The following is a 17,877-nucleotide window of genomic DNA, read 5'->3' as shown; positions in this document are numbered from 1 at the left end:
TGTGTGTGTGTGTGTGTGTGTGTGTGTGTACATGTTATTGTATGTAAATATATATTCTTTTATTCTTTTACTTGTTTCAGTCATTTGACTACAGCCATGCTGGATCACCACCTGTAGTTGAACAGATCGACCCCCAGGACTTATTCTTCATAAGCCTAGTAATTATTCTATCGGTCTCTTTTCCCGAACCGCTAAATTATGGGGGCGTAAACACACCAACATCAGTTCTCAAGCAATGGTGGGAGGACAAACACAGACACATACACAAATACACACACACACACACACACACACACATACATACACACACACACACACACACATATATATATAGCGGGCTTCTTTCAGTTTCCGTCTACTAAATTCACTCACAAAGCTTTGGTCAGCCCGAGGCTATAGAAGACACTTGCCCAAGGTGCCACACTGTGGGACTGAACCCAGAACTATGCGGTTGGGAAGTAAGCTTCTTACCACACAACCACTCCTTCGCCTATATATGCATACGCACACACATGCACATATATACACACACACATATGTGTGTTTGTATATATATATATATATATATATATGAATATGTATAGTTATAGATATATATTTTGGATTCCTGTCAAACCATTCTATTTATGCCAGAATGGAAAATGAACATTGAATGATGTTGAAGATGATGATATATACATATACCTGTCTATTTTTACCTATCTATCTATTTAGAGGGAGAGAAAGAGACAGAGAGGGAGAGAGAGGCAGTGATAGAAAAACAGACAGATAATAGTTCTTTTCAGCTGCATAACTCTATCTTCTTAAGGATTATGCTAGTTTAAAATAATAAATACTGCTGTCTGAAACTATACTCCCCCACCACCACCACCATCACCATCATCATCAATATAAGAGTGATGGTTTGAAAGAATCATTGCAGTGAGTTGGGAAAATGCTTTGCTATATTTGTACTGGCTCTTTATCTTTGGAGCTAAAATCCTGGTGAGATCAACTTTGCCTTTCATTGTTTCAGCATTGATAAAATAACATACCCATCAAGTATTGGGGTTGATGATATTGATTAGCTCCACTTTTTCAAAATTGCTGGCCTTAATTAGATTATTGGAAAAAAGTGCTGAGCAGTATTTCATGCAGATATTTACATCCTGAGTTCAAATCCCATAGAGATCAATCTTAAATTTCATACCAATGCGGTTGATAAAATATGGTGTTATTCAAGTACTAAGCTGATGGCATTGTTGAAACTGCTGCCCAAAATTGCTACCCTTGTTGCTTAAAGATTATGATAAAGGCAGTGAGCAAGCAGAATCATTAGAGCAGTGGTTCTTGACCAAGGTTCATGTGACCCCTAGAGGTCTATATAAGATTTTTGGGGGTCCACACAAGCAAAATAGGGATTTAGGGATCCACAGTATTTTAAGCGTTCATGACAAAATTTTGCTTTAAATGTATTTATTGCTAGAAACAGCTTCGTTTCTTTCTCTAACATTTTACATAATTCAACATGTTCCTGGCCACTGAAGCATGTTTTCTCAGAGAGAGAGAGCTACTGCAAACCCATAGAAACAAACGTGAGGAAAGCAAAATAGAAATTTTGAAAGAAGTACCTATAAAACTAGTTTTTAAATGCTGAATGGCTATGGACGTCCACCAGAATAAATTATTCATCAAAGAGGTCCATAGGTAAAAAATGAATGAGAAACACTGTGTTAGAGCAAGAGATAAAGTGCCTTGTAGTATTTCTTCCAGATTTTCTTTCACACACAGATCATATCCTGCTGCAGTAAATTTTAGTTTTCATCCTTTCAGGGATTATAAAATAAAGTTCCAGTCAATTACTGGGGTTAATTTAATCAACTAACCCCTTCCATCTCAAACTCCTGGCTTTATGACTAAATTGAAAAAAAACAATGATTATTAATATTTAGGTATTCTTCAAGGTGGTAAGCAGGCAGAATTATTAGCACACCAGGCAAAATGCTTAGTGGTAATTCGTCTGTTCATGCATTTTGAGTTCAAATTCTGCCTAAGTTGACCTTGCCTTTCATCCTTTCAGGGTCAATAAAATAAGTACCAGTTAAGTCATTGACTTATCCCCTGCCCCAAATTTACTGACCTTGTAATTGAATTTGAAACTATTATTTAGCAATTCTTCAAGACAGTGAACTGGTAGAATTGTTAGCACAGTGGGCAAATTGCTTTGTGGCATTTCATCTGTTCTTACTTTCTGAATTCAGATTCCATAGAGGCTTTCAACCTTTCAAAGTTGATAGAATAAGTACCAGTTGAATACTGGGGTTGATGTAATCAACTTAGACCCTGCCCCGAAATTGCTGGCATTGTGCCAAGATTTAAAATTATTATTTTGGTACTCTTCACGCTCAAATTCTAAAACTTCCTATATCTTATTATTTACATTGCTCTAAAACAGTGATCTAGCAGAATTGTTACTTTGTTAGACAAAATGCTTGGCAGCATTTCTTCTGGCCCTTTATGTTTTGAGCTTAAATGCTACCAAGGTCGACTTTATACTGAATCCTTTTATGGTCAATAAAATAATTACCAATTGAGTACTGCTATAGATGTAATCAACTTCCCCTTACCCTCAATATTACTGATATTACAAGGTGGCAAGCTGTCAGAATCATTAGCCGGATCTTTTTTAAAACGGGGGCCACATTTTTCATTAACGAAACACTTTGAAACTTGGAACACTGGTAGAATGTGTCATATAAAACATCTTTTTCTCTTAGTCTTCTTTAAAAAAAAAGAAATCCATAAATTATTCCATGTTAAAGTTGTCGTATTTCTGTAATTTCAACCAATCACTGACGTCCATTCAGCCGATATACATTAAGTGCCGACTACATAAACAAACGATTAGGGTTAGAGTTAGGGTTAGGGTTAGGGTTAGGGTTAAAGCAAATTTAAAATGAAAAAAGCAAATAAAATGAAGAATCGTTTGTTTATGTAGTCGGCAATTAATGTATATCGACTGAATGGACGTCAGTGATTGGTTGAAATTATCGAAATAAGACAATTTTTTACATGAAATAAATTCGAATACAAAAATATTTTTCTGTTCTATAACACAAAATAGATAAGTATACGAAGTTTGAAAATCTTTCCGTACCAAAAACACTACGTAAAACATTAATGAAAAATGTGGCCCCCGTTTTAAAAAAGATCCCATTAGCCTGCTGGGTGAAAAACTTAGTGGCATTACATTCACCATTCGGTTCTGAGTTCAAATGCCACTGTTACCAACTTTGCCTTTCATCTTCCAGGTTTGATAAAATAAGTACCAGTTGAAGACCCGGCAAATAAAGTGAGTCCACAGCTGTAACCTACATCAGTGTCGCATAACCAGCCCACTCAAAAGTACCTTGGATCGTAGGGCAACATGCTGTGCTTAAGGAGACCTATTGAGTCAAGTACATCAACATCAGCAATATCAAAACCAAATCAAATCAAATGGAAATTGTAGTTGTGAGCCCCGTGCCGGTAGCATGTAAAAGGTACCATCTGAATGTGGCTGATGCCAATACTACTTTGACTGGCTTCCATGCCGGTGGCACGTAAAAAGTACCTTCCAATCATGGTCGATGCCAGCTCCTCTGGCCCCTGTGCCAGTGGCATGTAAAAAGCACGCACTACACTCTTGGAGTGGTTGGTGTTAGGAAGAGCATCCAGCTGTAGAAATACTGTCAGATCAGAATGGGGCCTGGTGCAGCCTCCTGGCTTCCCAGACCCCAGTCAAACCATCCAACCCATGCCAGGATGGAAAACGGACGTTAAACGATGATGATGATGAGTACTAGCGTTGATGTAATCGATTTCCTGCTCCCTCAAAATTGCTAGCCTTGGGCCAAAATTTGAAATCTATATTATTGGCCTTGCAAGGCGGTGAGCAAACAGAATCGTTTGCACGCTGAGTGAAATGCTTTGTGGCATTTCATCCATCTTTAGGTTCTGAGTTCAAATCCCACCAGGGATTTTCATCTTTTTGGGATTGATAAAATGAATACCAGTTGAGTACTGGGGTCGATTTAAATCAACTTATCCCCTCCTCCCCCAAACTGCTGGCCTTGTGTTAAAATCACAAAGAAATATTTACTTTGTACTATTGTTTTCTCTTTTCCCCATTATCTTTCTTTCACTGTACCAAATGCTCAAAGGAATGGCATGAACATCTCAACATCTCATTTCACTCATCTTAAAATCTGAAGTGTAACATTATTGTAAGCAATTTTTACTGCTGTAAGAGGTATTTAAAATTTTTTTTTCTGTAATGTAGTTTCTGTGTTCTTTAACTATAAACAGACAATCCCTCTGTCCACATACACACACCCACACATCTGCACACACACACACACACACATACACACAGAGTATACTTTCTATATATAATGTGTTTATTGCAGTTCTGTAGAAAACATATATCCTCTACCACCACCACCACCACCACTACCACCATCACCATTACACCACTGGTATTGTTCTTCACCACCACCACCACGTCAATCCTCACCACCACCATCAGGATACCATCACAGACATCACCATTACCACCATTATTATCCTCTCTACCATCACCATCAATGCTATTACTACCACTACTACCACTACTGCCATCATCATCATTACTGCTAGTATCACCACTACCACTACCACCACCACTGCTGCCACCAACACCATCGCCACCAATACCATCGCCACCACCGCCGCTGCTGCTGCTACTACTACTACTACTACTACCACCACCACCACCACCACCACCACCACCACTACTACTACTACTACTACTACTACTACTAACACCACCACCACAACCATCACCATTGCCACTATCGACACCGCCATTACTAGCATCTCCAATACAACAACCATCAAAGCCATTACTACCACTAGCTTTGCCACCACCATAACCACAACCACTACTACCACCATCATCATTGCCACATTGCCATTACTAACATCACCTAAACCACAACCATGAAAGCCATGATTGCTACCAGCTCCACCACCATCTTTACCACAAAGAACAACAACACCATCACCACCATCACCACCAAGATTGCTGCTGTTGCCACCATCACCACCACCACCACCACCACCTCTTCTTCACTGAAACTGTTTTAACATTGTCTGATCACTGATCATTGATGGATAAGAAAGGACCCAGTTCATTAGTATTGGTTGCTAACCAATATAGAGCGAACGACTTTGATGTAACAGCTACAGACATATGCTTGTCACTTATGTCTTAGTCAATGGAATCATTATGCTGTGATTCTCAGCCAGAACAGTCATACTGGTGCTCACCCAATGATCTTCATTGTTAGTAAGCAAAGAGAGAAGACAAGTCAAAACAAAAACAAAAATAAAAACGAAATAAAATGATTAAAAAAATACTAACAAATATAAAAAAAAAAAACTAAACTCAACTGAGACCATTCAAAGATCTTCTTAATATATAATAAACTCTATTTTCTATGTGAATGTGTTTAAAAGTAGATGTGGAACTAACATACAGCTTTGTTAACAACTATGTGTCAGTTCTCTTATATAAATATATATATTATATATGTCTTTCTTTCTGCTTCTATATTTCATGTGTGTATGAGTGTGTGTGTGTGTGTTTGTTTATGTATGTGTGCATGTATATATATATTGTATATGTAGAAAATATATATATATTCACACGCATATGATGTGTGTGTGTGTGTTTGTTTATGTATGTGCGTATATGTGTGTGTATGTATATATATATATATATATATATTGTACATGTAGAAAATATATATATATATTCACACACATATGATGTGTGTGTGTGTGTGTTTGTTTATGTATGTATGTATATGTGTGTGTATGTATAATATATATATATATTGTATATGCAGAAAATATATATATATTCACACGCATATGATGTGTGTGTATGTATGTGTGTGTGTGCGGAAACATGGGACTGACAGATAGATAGATAGATAGATAGATAGATATACAAATAGGCAGACAGAGATACATAAATATATTCATACACATACCACCTACATTACACACGCATATTCAAATCTGCACTATTTATGTAAATATATGTGTCCACTTTGTACTTAGATTAAGATGACAGTTGAAAGCCTGTGTTTACAAATGTGAAGTGGGAAAAGAACTCAATACAGAAATTAGTATGTGTATAGTTTATTTGAAGCTAAAGCTTCAAATGACTAGTTTGAACAGTTGTATATATTTGAAACTAAAAACTATGATACATGTAACTTATAATGATAATAATAATGATAATAATAATAATGATAATAATAATAATGATAATAATAATAATAATAATAATAATAATAATCGTTTCTACTATAGGCACAAGGCCTGAAATTTGGGATGGGGGACCAGTCAATTAGATCGACCACAGTTTGCAACTGGTACTTAATTTATCGACCCCGAAAGGATGAAAGGAAAAGTTGACCTCGACGGAATTTGAGCTCAGAACGTAAAGACAGATGAAATACCGCTAAGCATTTTGCCTGGTGTGCTAACAATTCCGCCAGCTCACCACCTTAATACAATAATAATAATGATAATAATAATAAGAACAACAACAACAAGAGCACAAACCTCTGCCAAGGCAATACCAACGTCCTCTCAATGATTAACCTGAGATGATATTTTAAAATGTGGATATCTGAAATAAACTCGACTGCTCTCACAAACTAGAATACTAAAAACGTACCTGATGACTCTCAAAAATTAAGTAAAAAAAAAAAAGAAAAATAATCCAGAATCCTTGTCCGGTGCCAGATTGATTCCAAAATCTAATCAATTTGTGCCAGTCATAAGGTCAAGCATCCCTGAAAGTTTCATCTGAATCCATCCAGCAGTTCTTGAGATATCTTGTCTACGGACAAACAAACAAATACGACTGAAAACAGTACCTCCACCTTCTCTAAGACGGAGGTAATAATAATAATAATAATAATAATAATAATAATAATAATAATAATAATTATTATTTTTAATTTTGGCATAAGGCCGGCAATTTCAGGGCAAGGGATAAATTTATTACATTAACCCCAGTACACAACTGGTACTTATTCTCTTGCCCCTGAAAGGATGAAAGGTAAAGTCAACTTGGTTGAATTGAAACTCAAAAGGAAGAAATGCTGCTAAGCATTTTGTCCGAAGCAGTTATTATTCTGTCAGCTCGTTGCCATCAATAATAATAATAATAATAATAATAATAATAAAGGGGCAAAGAAGAGTGCCTAATAATTAACATGGCAGTGCCAGGAGATCAACATATCATCATAAAAGAAAGAGAAAAGCTTGATAAATATGGAGACCTGAGAACTGAGATCGCTAAAATGTGGCAGCTATGAGAGTCAAACATAAAGGTTATCCCTATTGTCATTGGAGCATTGAGTTCAATACCACCCAATCTAAAAAAAAAAAAAAAAAAATCTGGAAACTTTAGAAATACCCTACAATCTAGGTGTATTGCAAAAGTCAGCATTACTTGGAACTGCATGCATGTTGCCTAAAGTACTGTCTGTCTGAGGTCCTTGTTGTGACTTGACAAACAATGCAAACCCCTGGTAGACACAATATCTTCAATCAACAACCTCCTGATATTGTATACTGTGCGACGTCTATGATGATAATAATAATAATAATAATAATAATAATAATAATAATAATAATGGTTCAAAAATTTTTGCACAAAGCCAGCAATCTCAGGGGAAGAAGAAGTCAATTACATCAACCCCTGTGCTCAACTGGTATTTATTTTGTCGACCCTGAAAGGATGAAAGACAAAGTCCACCACAGTAGAATTTGAACTCAGAAATGTTGCTGAGTATTTTGTCTGGCATGCTAGCAATTCTGCCAGCTCTCCAACTTAATAAAGATACTACTACTACTACTACTACTGCTGATGATGATGATGATGATTTCAAATCTTGACACACGGCCAGCAAATTTGGTGGAGTGGAGAAGTCGATTACATTGACCCCAGTGCCCAACTGGTACTTAATTTATCAATCTCGAAAGGATGAAACGCAAAGTTGACCTCAGCAGAATTTGAACTCAGAACATAGCCGCAGATGAAATACCACTAAGCATTTTGCCCAGCATGCTAACAATTTTGCCAGCTCGCTGCCTAATAATAATAATAATAACAACAACAACAGCAACTAAAATGATAATAACAATAATGGTAATAATAATAATAATAATAATAATAAAATGATTCAGTGTGACCATGAGATATAGAATAGGAAGCCAGACATAGTCTTAATTGAGAAAGAAAGCAAATTATGCTGGATCAGAGATATAGCATGCCTAGTTGACAACAAGGTATGCGATAAGTAAGAAAGAAAAGTCGATAGATATGACATGTTAGCTTGGGAGGTAAAGCAGTTATGGTCGATGGAAAAGGTGGTAGTGGTACCAATAATTGTCAGAGCCTTGGAAACAGTGAGTAAAAATCTTGAGAAGTACTTGGAACAAATAGGGGCTGCAACATGGGAGGTGCACTTGCAGAAAACAGCACTGCTTGGAACCACTTGAATACTGCGGAAGGTGCTAAAAAAGAAGAGGTGGTACCTTAGTTCACTGGTAGTTAACAGCTGACACTGTAGTACATCTCCAGCATTAGAAGCTGTGCAAAGGCAATAATAATAATAATAATCCTTTCTACTATAGCCCCAAGACCTGAAATTCTGGGGGAAGGAACCAGTTGATTACATCAGTTCCAGTGGTCAACTGGTATTTATTTCATTGACCACAAAAGCGTGAAAGGCAAAGTCAACATCAGCAGAATTTGAATCAGAACATAGGACCACATATATATATATATATATATATATATATATACATACACATACATATTTACACACACACACACACACCTATATACACACACACACATACATATATGCACACACATGAAGCCATTATAGCTTCTATTTTACTTATATACGTCCATATATGCCTTGGTGTAATGGTTATGTACCAGCAACATAGTATTATTTCATGAGTGCATTCTTGTGTATGTGTGGCTGTGTACAGACAGACATACATTGTTTCCTCTTTTAGTTAGAGCTGTTGTTAATTTTATATTTTATTTTATATTTTATTCTATACATTATGAATTATCATCAGATTAAAAGACTATGGGACATTTTATCGGAATTACTCTCAGATTTTAGGAACTGATTATTTTTAATAACCCCTTCCCCTCTCCCTCCCTGCTGCAGTTCTGTGTCTGTATTTGAATATTTTGTTTAGTGTTTGTTATGTTTTATTTTAATATTGATACTTTGTTGTTTTCATTTTTATTCAAGTACATTAGTGTCCATATTTTGTTGACTAGTTCTTTGCTCTGCTTTTATTATTATCATTATTATTATTATTATTATTATTATTATTTTATTTCATTTTATCTCTCATACCACTCGTTTCTGATGTTAGCGTGAGCTGAATTTTAAATGGTCTCTACAAACCGATAGTACTGAGTAAAATCTATTTTAATATTGTTTGTGTTCAATCAAATTTTGTTGAATACACACCACTACAATTACTCAAGTAATTCAAAGAGTCACGGCAATTTTGAAAAAAAATATTTTATCTTTTTAAATTTATAAAAAAAAACCTTCAGAATCTCAGCAGTTTAGAATTAATTCTTGTTTCAAGTTTCACACATAATATAACAGAGTGAGTTCATTTACAATACACTGAAGCAATATATAGTTTGAAGATACAGCATATGGACATTATTAAAGTATTAGAAAATTTGTGGTTTTAAACTGGACTTGTAGTGATAGTAGACACTAACATATTTACTATAACCATGTCCTTGTGAAGTTAACAAAAAAACATATGTTTTACAAGTGGCTTTGTTACAGTGAGCTGGCAGAATTATTAGAGGGTCAGAAAAAATGCTTTGCAGTATTTCTTCTTACTTTTTATATTCTGATTTCAAATCTTGCTGCTAAAATTATTGGTACCTTTCATTCCTCAGGATTTAAAAATGTAAAGTATCAGTCAAGTACTGAAGTCAGTGGTATCAACCAACCTCCATCCAACAAATAGATGAATTTGTGTCTGAATCAGAGACAATTATCATTATTTATTGGTTAGATCTTGTGGAAGGGGCTGGGCCTTTGTAGGCCTATCAAGACTGATGAGATTGATGCACTTACTGTTTCTCTTAAGCAGTTACAGGCTGATGGCTGTAGGAAAAATAACAATAGGCTGGGAGGTATTTCCAAAGAACCCAAAATTCTAAGGAAGAAAGACTGGATAAAGTGTGCAAGGCTCAGGCCCAAAATAGAGTCACTGGATAAAATCAAGAAGAAAAGAGATGAACGAGTATAGAGCGCTTGAAGCGACATGTAACAGTGAGATTAGCCAGCCAGCTCCCAAGAGCATAGGCCACTATAGTAGAAGTAGAAAAGATAGGGAGAAGAGGTAGCATGGCTATGAGCCAGAATTGAAGTGTGATGAAGAAGAACTTGTGAATCAGTCAAGTAGCCTTTCTTGGATATGGTCTTAAAATGTCTGCTCTGTGGCTTATACACTCTAATACACTTACAAGTTCTATTTATACTTTGGCTATCAGAATACAGTATTCCTGTTTGACATTTTTGAGTATTTGTGTCCAAATTGCTAAGCATCCTTACTGTGTTTAGAGCCTATTACTCTTGAAAATTTCATTTATTAAATCAACATTTTTTTACTAATTACTTTTGAAATTTGAAAGAAAAAAGTGTTATTGTGTTAACAAAAACAATGAAAAGTAAAGAAAAGAAAAAATTTGAAGCATTTACTATAATAATCTAAATCAGCACAAGTTATACTAAGAGAAAATGAAATAAAACATTCTTAATGGAAAAAGAATGAAGCTAAAAATGTATAAAGCAATATTCGAAATTCAGTTGATATTCTAAAAGCTAAAGAATTTTCCACCTTTTGATTTAATTACATTCAAAACAATTGTTTTTATTCCTCATTCAATTTTAATTTTAATTCACTAATTACCCTATATTCCTCTACTCTGAACAAAACTCTTCTAATAATGAATTTAAAACATTTTAAAATGTCAAAAATTGATGGAAAGTGGAAAAATAAAATAGCTAAAAATGTAATGTTTAATATTAAGGAGAAAAATCAATAATATTTTTCTCTTAACACAGAAGATTGATTAAAAACGTGATTCAATTTTCAATACCTTCTTTCAGTAGAAGGCATGCGCTTAGTCAGATAACAGTTATATGCTAGGTGCATAACAAAGTCCTCAGATAAACTCTTTCTCATCTCTCAGAGGCATAGAATAAAAGTTTTGCAACAATAGAGAGAGTACTTAATTTTTCTGTCAGGCATACACTATGAATCAAGGGACTAAATTAATTCCATTTAAGAACATATCCTAACTTGACAGTAATGGTGGTTTTATCTAAATATATACAGAGAAAAGGAGATATATTTAGAAGAACTAAAAGAATTGCAAATGTCTCATTATAAGGTTAAAATCTACTTGCTGGCAAAGTTGAAGTTAGAATTCGTTTCTATCCATGTGACTCTCTGACAGCTAGTCATTGGCTGCAGCAGGCATTGCATACACACACATATGCACACTGCTTGATAGGACTGCAGATCTCTCTTTCATAGTTCTATATCACACACCATAATACTGATGCCACAGTAGCAGTTACTATTTAACTAACTCTACAGCAGGATACACATCTTCTCTAACGACTGACAGGAAAACATATACTGAAACAAGTAAGTGGTTGTTTCTAAAGCAACAAAAAAATATTATTTGTGTATGTGTATGTGTGTGTTTGTGTGTTTGTGTGCGTGTGTGTGTGCATGTTCCCTATAGTTATCAGCATGGCAATTATATAAAACAAAACAATAAATGTAGTAACAAAAATATATTTAAAAAAAAGTACTTTTTATCAACAACACAGATATTGTAAAATTATTAAAAGTGAGGAATAAATACTATGCTGTTTTGAAAATGTTATTAAAAATTTATAGAAGTATATACTTTATAATCAAACTGATGTCTGCTCTGTCATCAAAATATATTCTTCAGTATTTCTTGGCACTGAGTGGTATAAATGTTAGTTTGTTGTGTGCGTGTCTGCATGTGTGTGTGTGTGTGTATGTATATATGTGTGTATGTTTTGTATTTATTTTTGTTTTGTTTTTACATAAATAATTCACTACATAATAAAAACATGTACTTTCATCCTGATGTGGAAACAAAATTTACAGACAGTGTCTACATAAACAACATTTGATTTTATTTTAAAAACATTCACACCTGTCATTATTTAGTAGTGATTTGTTTCTTTTCTTTCTTTCTTTCTTCTATTTTCTACTTACTCTTAGAATTCTATTGTATGTGTTCATCTTATATATTTATAAATATAAATATATATATATATATATATATATACGTTTTTTTTTTTTTTGCATTTCATTCACTATTTTCCACTGCTTGCTTTTAAAATAATTTCATTTAACATGATTTTTGTACTGCATAGTTGGAGATGATTTGAAAGAGAAACAAACAAAAAAAAAACTCACAAAATTATCAGTTTTTTTTTTTTAAAAAGAGGGGGAAAAGGATAAAGAGGACAGAAACAAAAAGTATGAACCTGCCTAATTATAGTATAATTTTCAAGGTTTATACATACAAACACACAATTGAAATATCTAGTCTAGTAAATTATTTTTTGGAGACTTAACAAATCTTTAAAATTGTTTCCATGTACAAAAAGTGAGTAACACATTTTCACATTTTTAACTTTCAGTTTCAAAGTTCCATAAATATTTTTCTATCAAACTTTGACAGAATCTTTTGTGTATAACAAGCTTAGTATCTGCATTTATGTATATCTTTCCCATTTTTAATATTTGTGTTTCATGAAAAAAAAAAGTATACACAAGCACATGCACATACACACACATATGCACAAACACATTCACACATACACATGCACACACACACAGATATGATTATATATATAAATATATATATAAATTTATGGTTTGTCTTTGATGGGTTGTAAAAAGTATATGTATATCACTGCATACATATATATGTATATATATGTTCATATGTATACATATATATGTGTATATGCATATATATATATATATATGTGTGTGTGTGTATATGTGTGTATATACATATGTATCTGCTTATATCTATATATATATATACACATATATTTATATACATATATATTTATATGTAGATATACATACATATACACGTATATACAAGCACACACACACACATATATATACACATGCATATATGTATATGCATATATATTTATATATATATATATGTATATATATATATATACATATATATACACATATACATATATGCATGTGTATATGTGCTTGCGTGTTACTGTGCAAATGTATATTCAAGTATATTATGTATGTACATATATGTGTGTGTTTGTGTGCATATATATACATACATATATATACACACATAGACATCTAAATGTATAGGTGTGTGTTTATACATATAAATACATGCCGATATATATATATGACTATATGTAAGCACACACATACACAAGATATACACATATGCACACTCATTTACATACAGATATATTATCATTATTATTATCTCTATACATATGTACATGTATAAACATATACACATTTTCTTTAATTCAGAGCAATGACTTTCTTTCAAATTACTATAAATATATTAAAAGATAATATATTCTTTACCTAAAGTTTTTGTACATAGAAGTTTGACTATTCAGAATTAAGCTATCTCATTTACTTAGCTAACTATTTAATTTTAATACACTTTAGCTATTTCTAATCCATAAAACTTGAAAATTGTTAAATCATCTTTTTCATATTTCTTTTTCTTCATAAGAAAAGTTTTGGGGTCTTTTAGCAGTTTAGTAATTTGTCTTATATTTTCCTGTTAGAATGCTTTAGGGGAAGTAGAATATACTTTGCAGCATAATTAGATATTAGTTTGATATGTTTGGTATACAAAACATTTATATAGTGATCACCTTATGTTCTAGTAGCAAGTAGTATTGCTATCTTGTTTAAAACTGTCTTACTGAAGATTTTATCTTATTTCAAATTAAGCTGTTTAATAGTTTTTGATTATACAATTGGTGAAAATACCTTGTCCATGCATTTCAGTTAATTTTGGCAATAAAGAATTTATAGACATTTAGTCAATACCTGTTGTTTTTCAATTTTAAGTTTATGTTTGGAAGATAAAGTGAAAAATATCTTAACATAGTAATGTAGAAGGTATTAACTTGGATGGGAATATTTTAGAATGAAAGGTCTTGCAGCACAGAATCAAATGTAGCATCAAGTGGGTTAGATTATCAAGTGGATTTTAATGTATTAGTATTTGACTTTAATTAAGTTGCCTAAAATACCTTCATACACACTTTAATATGAATATGAAACTAAAAAATCCACAGAAAGGGAAATTTGGTCAGTCTTATTATATAGCTGAATGAGAGCTTAAGTATAACAAAAATGAAGATATCTTGTAATGAAACCTAAACTGGTTTGGAAAACTATGCTTACAAATATAATATTTATTCAAGTAGATTGCTTTTTTTTTTTTTAAATGAATTTTATACAAAATTATTATTTATCATATGTTCATCTCAGTGTTATTTTGAATTTGAGTCAGTTTTCCACTATTTCAGAACAGGTAGAATCATTAAGGCATTGGCAAAAATATTTGTTGTATTTAGTTATGGCCCTTTATGTTCTGAGTACCAAGCTTTCTGGGGTCAAGCTTTTTTTCTTTCATCCTTGTGGGGTCTACAGAGAATAACAATCAGTCAGATACTGGTGGTGATTTAAGGCATTCTAGATGTGAACAGAGTTATAATGGAAGTCTAGAACTTACCATATTTACTTGTGTATAAGTTACACACATATACAAGTCTCACCCTTAATTTAGAGTTAAATCATGGTGTGAATTTTTTTCCTTCATAGTTTTAGGTTAGCCCCACATATAAATTATTTCTCAACTTTTCAGTTAAAATCAAGGAAAAGTGGTATGACTTACACTCAAGTCAATTAATGGAAGTAACACCAACAAACAACTGCAAATTAGGTGTGGCTTCAGCAACTACAACTTTGTTATAAAATGTATTTATTAAAGCTGAGTGAACTAGTTCATATTTGACCATTGATAAGATCAGCTTATAGCCATAATCAGATATGATGACTGGCACAATCTCAAATTATTTCTAAAGGTAAGGTAGCTATCATTCTTATATCAAGGTTTTCAGATGACAGAGATGCAGAATTCCTGGGTGATATTGCAGAATTCCTGGGTGATATTTTACCCATATTCAAAATCTGAAACTTCCACTGAAAAAATTTCTCTGAAAAAACGATGAGGGAAAATATTTTAAGTTTCATAAGCAAACTGTAGTTAAATATAAGTTACATATCTATCGATTGGTAAAATTAAAGATTCATCAATAATTTTTTTTTCTGTACATTCCTCCCTAGAGGTCCTTATGCACTTGCAAATCACTCTGAATGCAATGTTTTCATAACATTTTGCTCATCTCGAGTGTGCAAAACACTGAGTTAGGTACTCCACCGCATCCTCTTGCGTTTTTATTACACTAAACAACATGTAGTAATTATGTCTTATACATGTATTAATATTACATGTAGGTTACAATTAGTGTAAGAGTGCATGCAGACACACTTACCATTGACAAGCGACAGTAATGAGACAAGAATATTCTGTTTTCTAGTGCTTTTTTGTCTTGAAGTAGGACTTCGTAAGGTTCGACATTTGAGCTTGATAGGCATGGAGTTCTTTTTAGTATTCTCTCGTTTTGATGTTTGATATTTATATATATTGCTGTACCCTCCATGATACATTTGGCTTCTTTAACGTTGTTTGTTGTGAACCACATCGCATCTGTGTATATTAGTGTTTTATCAATGCAGCTTCCGAATGTGAAATTATCAGAAGCTTAGCATCTCTTTTGGCCACCTAAGGCCGTTTCTAATAGATCTTAAAATACAGCTTTTTCCACTGTTGGATGGACCCATGATGCTAGTGTTAAAACATCAAACAACGATGTAAAACTTCCCAATTCACAATTTTGCATCTGAATCGAGTTTCAGCTCTTGGAATAAAATGCTAATTTTGGTACCTTCATTAATTTTAGGAGAGAGAAAAAGTGTCCGTATAACTGATATGTATTTAATATAGCAAATAAGAAAAGTAGAAGATAGTTGTTGAAATTGCTATTTAACCAAAGGCCAGGTCAATTCTGATTGCACAGACTAATGCTCAAAGGCATTCCAGCTATGACCACATCTCTGTCCTCTTTCCAGAATAGTATATCTAAAAATACACTAATATTTAATGATTTTCCTTCTATAAGATAGTAGTGTGTGATACTAAGGACACACAGCTGTTTCTAGTAATTTCTGTGACTACATAGGCTCCTGTATTGTGCTAAATAGAAACAAAGGGTATTTAGCTCAGGATTACTTCATCGCTTTTTCAGAAGTTCATCATAGACTACAATATTCAATGGTGTCTTATTTTTAAGATAGTGGAATGTGGATTATGTGAGATTTTGTTACTATTGCTAGCATGTTTAGAAAGTATGTAAAGGTCCTAACTTTTTTTAAGCTGGTAGTTGATGAAAGATGAATAAGGATCAGTCAAAGAAACAAAAGTAACTGGGGTTATCAAAAAAAGGGCTCAGAACCCCAGAAAAATAAACCAAGTTAGACACTTATTTCATATTTCAATGTTTATTATTTTTTGCTTTTCTTTTTGTACCAAATATATTTCTGTTGCAAATTCTTTCTCTTTTTATGTTCCACCTGATCTGAAAGAGAGAAAAATAAACAGATTAGCAAAGAAATGTATACATATACATGCATATATGTATAATCTTAGTATATAATGTATATCTGTATATATCTATATCATATATACATATATACTTTATAATGCATTATATGTATATAGACACATATACTTATAATATATATATCCATAACTGTGTACATAACATAATATAAAATAATTTAATATATGATATATATTACATATATATATATATATATATATATATATGTATGATAATAAATATGAATGTGTTTAGATATACACACACAGACATATATCCATAGAAACATACAAGGGACATATATGCATAAACACATATATAAATATCATCATCATCATCATATGATGTCTGCCTTCCATGCTGGCATAATTTTTATCTATCTATCTATCTATCTATCTCTCTCTCTCTCTCCCTATATATATATATATATATATATATATATGTCTCTTCTTTAACTATGTCTTTCTCTTTCACTCTCCCTTTCTTATTCACCTGCATGCCCACTCCACACAAATGCATGCATACACATGCATACACACATACATGTGGGCAATCACACACACACTCACACACAAAGAGTTTCGGTTTTGATGGTTCTGTTAGTTTAAGTAGAAAGAATAGGTTTATGGATTTACTTGATTAGTTTTGTATCTGCGGATCAAAGTGAACATTATCTGACCTAAAAAAATCAGGACAAATTCAACGATAAGCTAAGCTAGTTTGAAGGGCTGTAATGATATACAATCAATACAATCTAGATTCATGTTCGCTCTGGTTCTTGTTTAGCTGAAAGATTCCTTTCTGATTTTTGTCAATGGTTTGTCCTTGCTATTTCATTTGTAATATCTATTATCGGAAGAATAGAATGTTGTTATTTTCATTTCTTTCTTTCATTTATACTTTTGCTTTTTATTTTCATATATTTATA

The 17,877-nt window shown here is 32.9% G+C and overlaps 1 protein-coding gene across 9 annotated transcripts in view; it reads left to right on the top strand.

The window, feature by feature from the left end:
- Window positions 1-17,877, top strand: part of LOC106872380 (protocadherin beta-15) — a 640,647-nt gene that overhangs the window by 344,339 nt on the left and 278,431 nt on the right. For 3 of the 9 annotated variants that reach the window (XM_014919355.2, XM_014919359.2, XM_014919360.2), the window contains exon 1: window positions 11,304-11,802. The exons of 2 other annotated variants lie outside the window; for them this stretch is intronic. The gene's annotated coding sequence lies outside the window, so the exon portion shown is untranslated. Of the gene's footprint in view, window positions 1-11,301; window positions 11,803-17,877 lie in introns of those variants that run through there. 4 more of the 9 variants (XM_014919357.2, XM_014919358.2, XM_052973050.1 and 1 more) reach the window with 3 other exon arrangements.

Source organism: Octopus bimaculoides, chromosome 14, assembly GCF_001194135.2.
Source record: "Octopus bimaculoides isolate UCB-OBI-ISO-001 chromosome 14, ASM119413v2, whole genome shotgun sequence".
NCBI classification, from domain to species: Eukaryota; Metazoa; Mollusca; class Cephalopoda; order Octopoda; family Octopodidae; genus Octopus; species Octopus bimaculoides.
The sequence above is the reverse complement of the archived record's forward strand: the minus strand, read 5'-3'. Positions and strand labels throughout refer to the sequence as shown.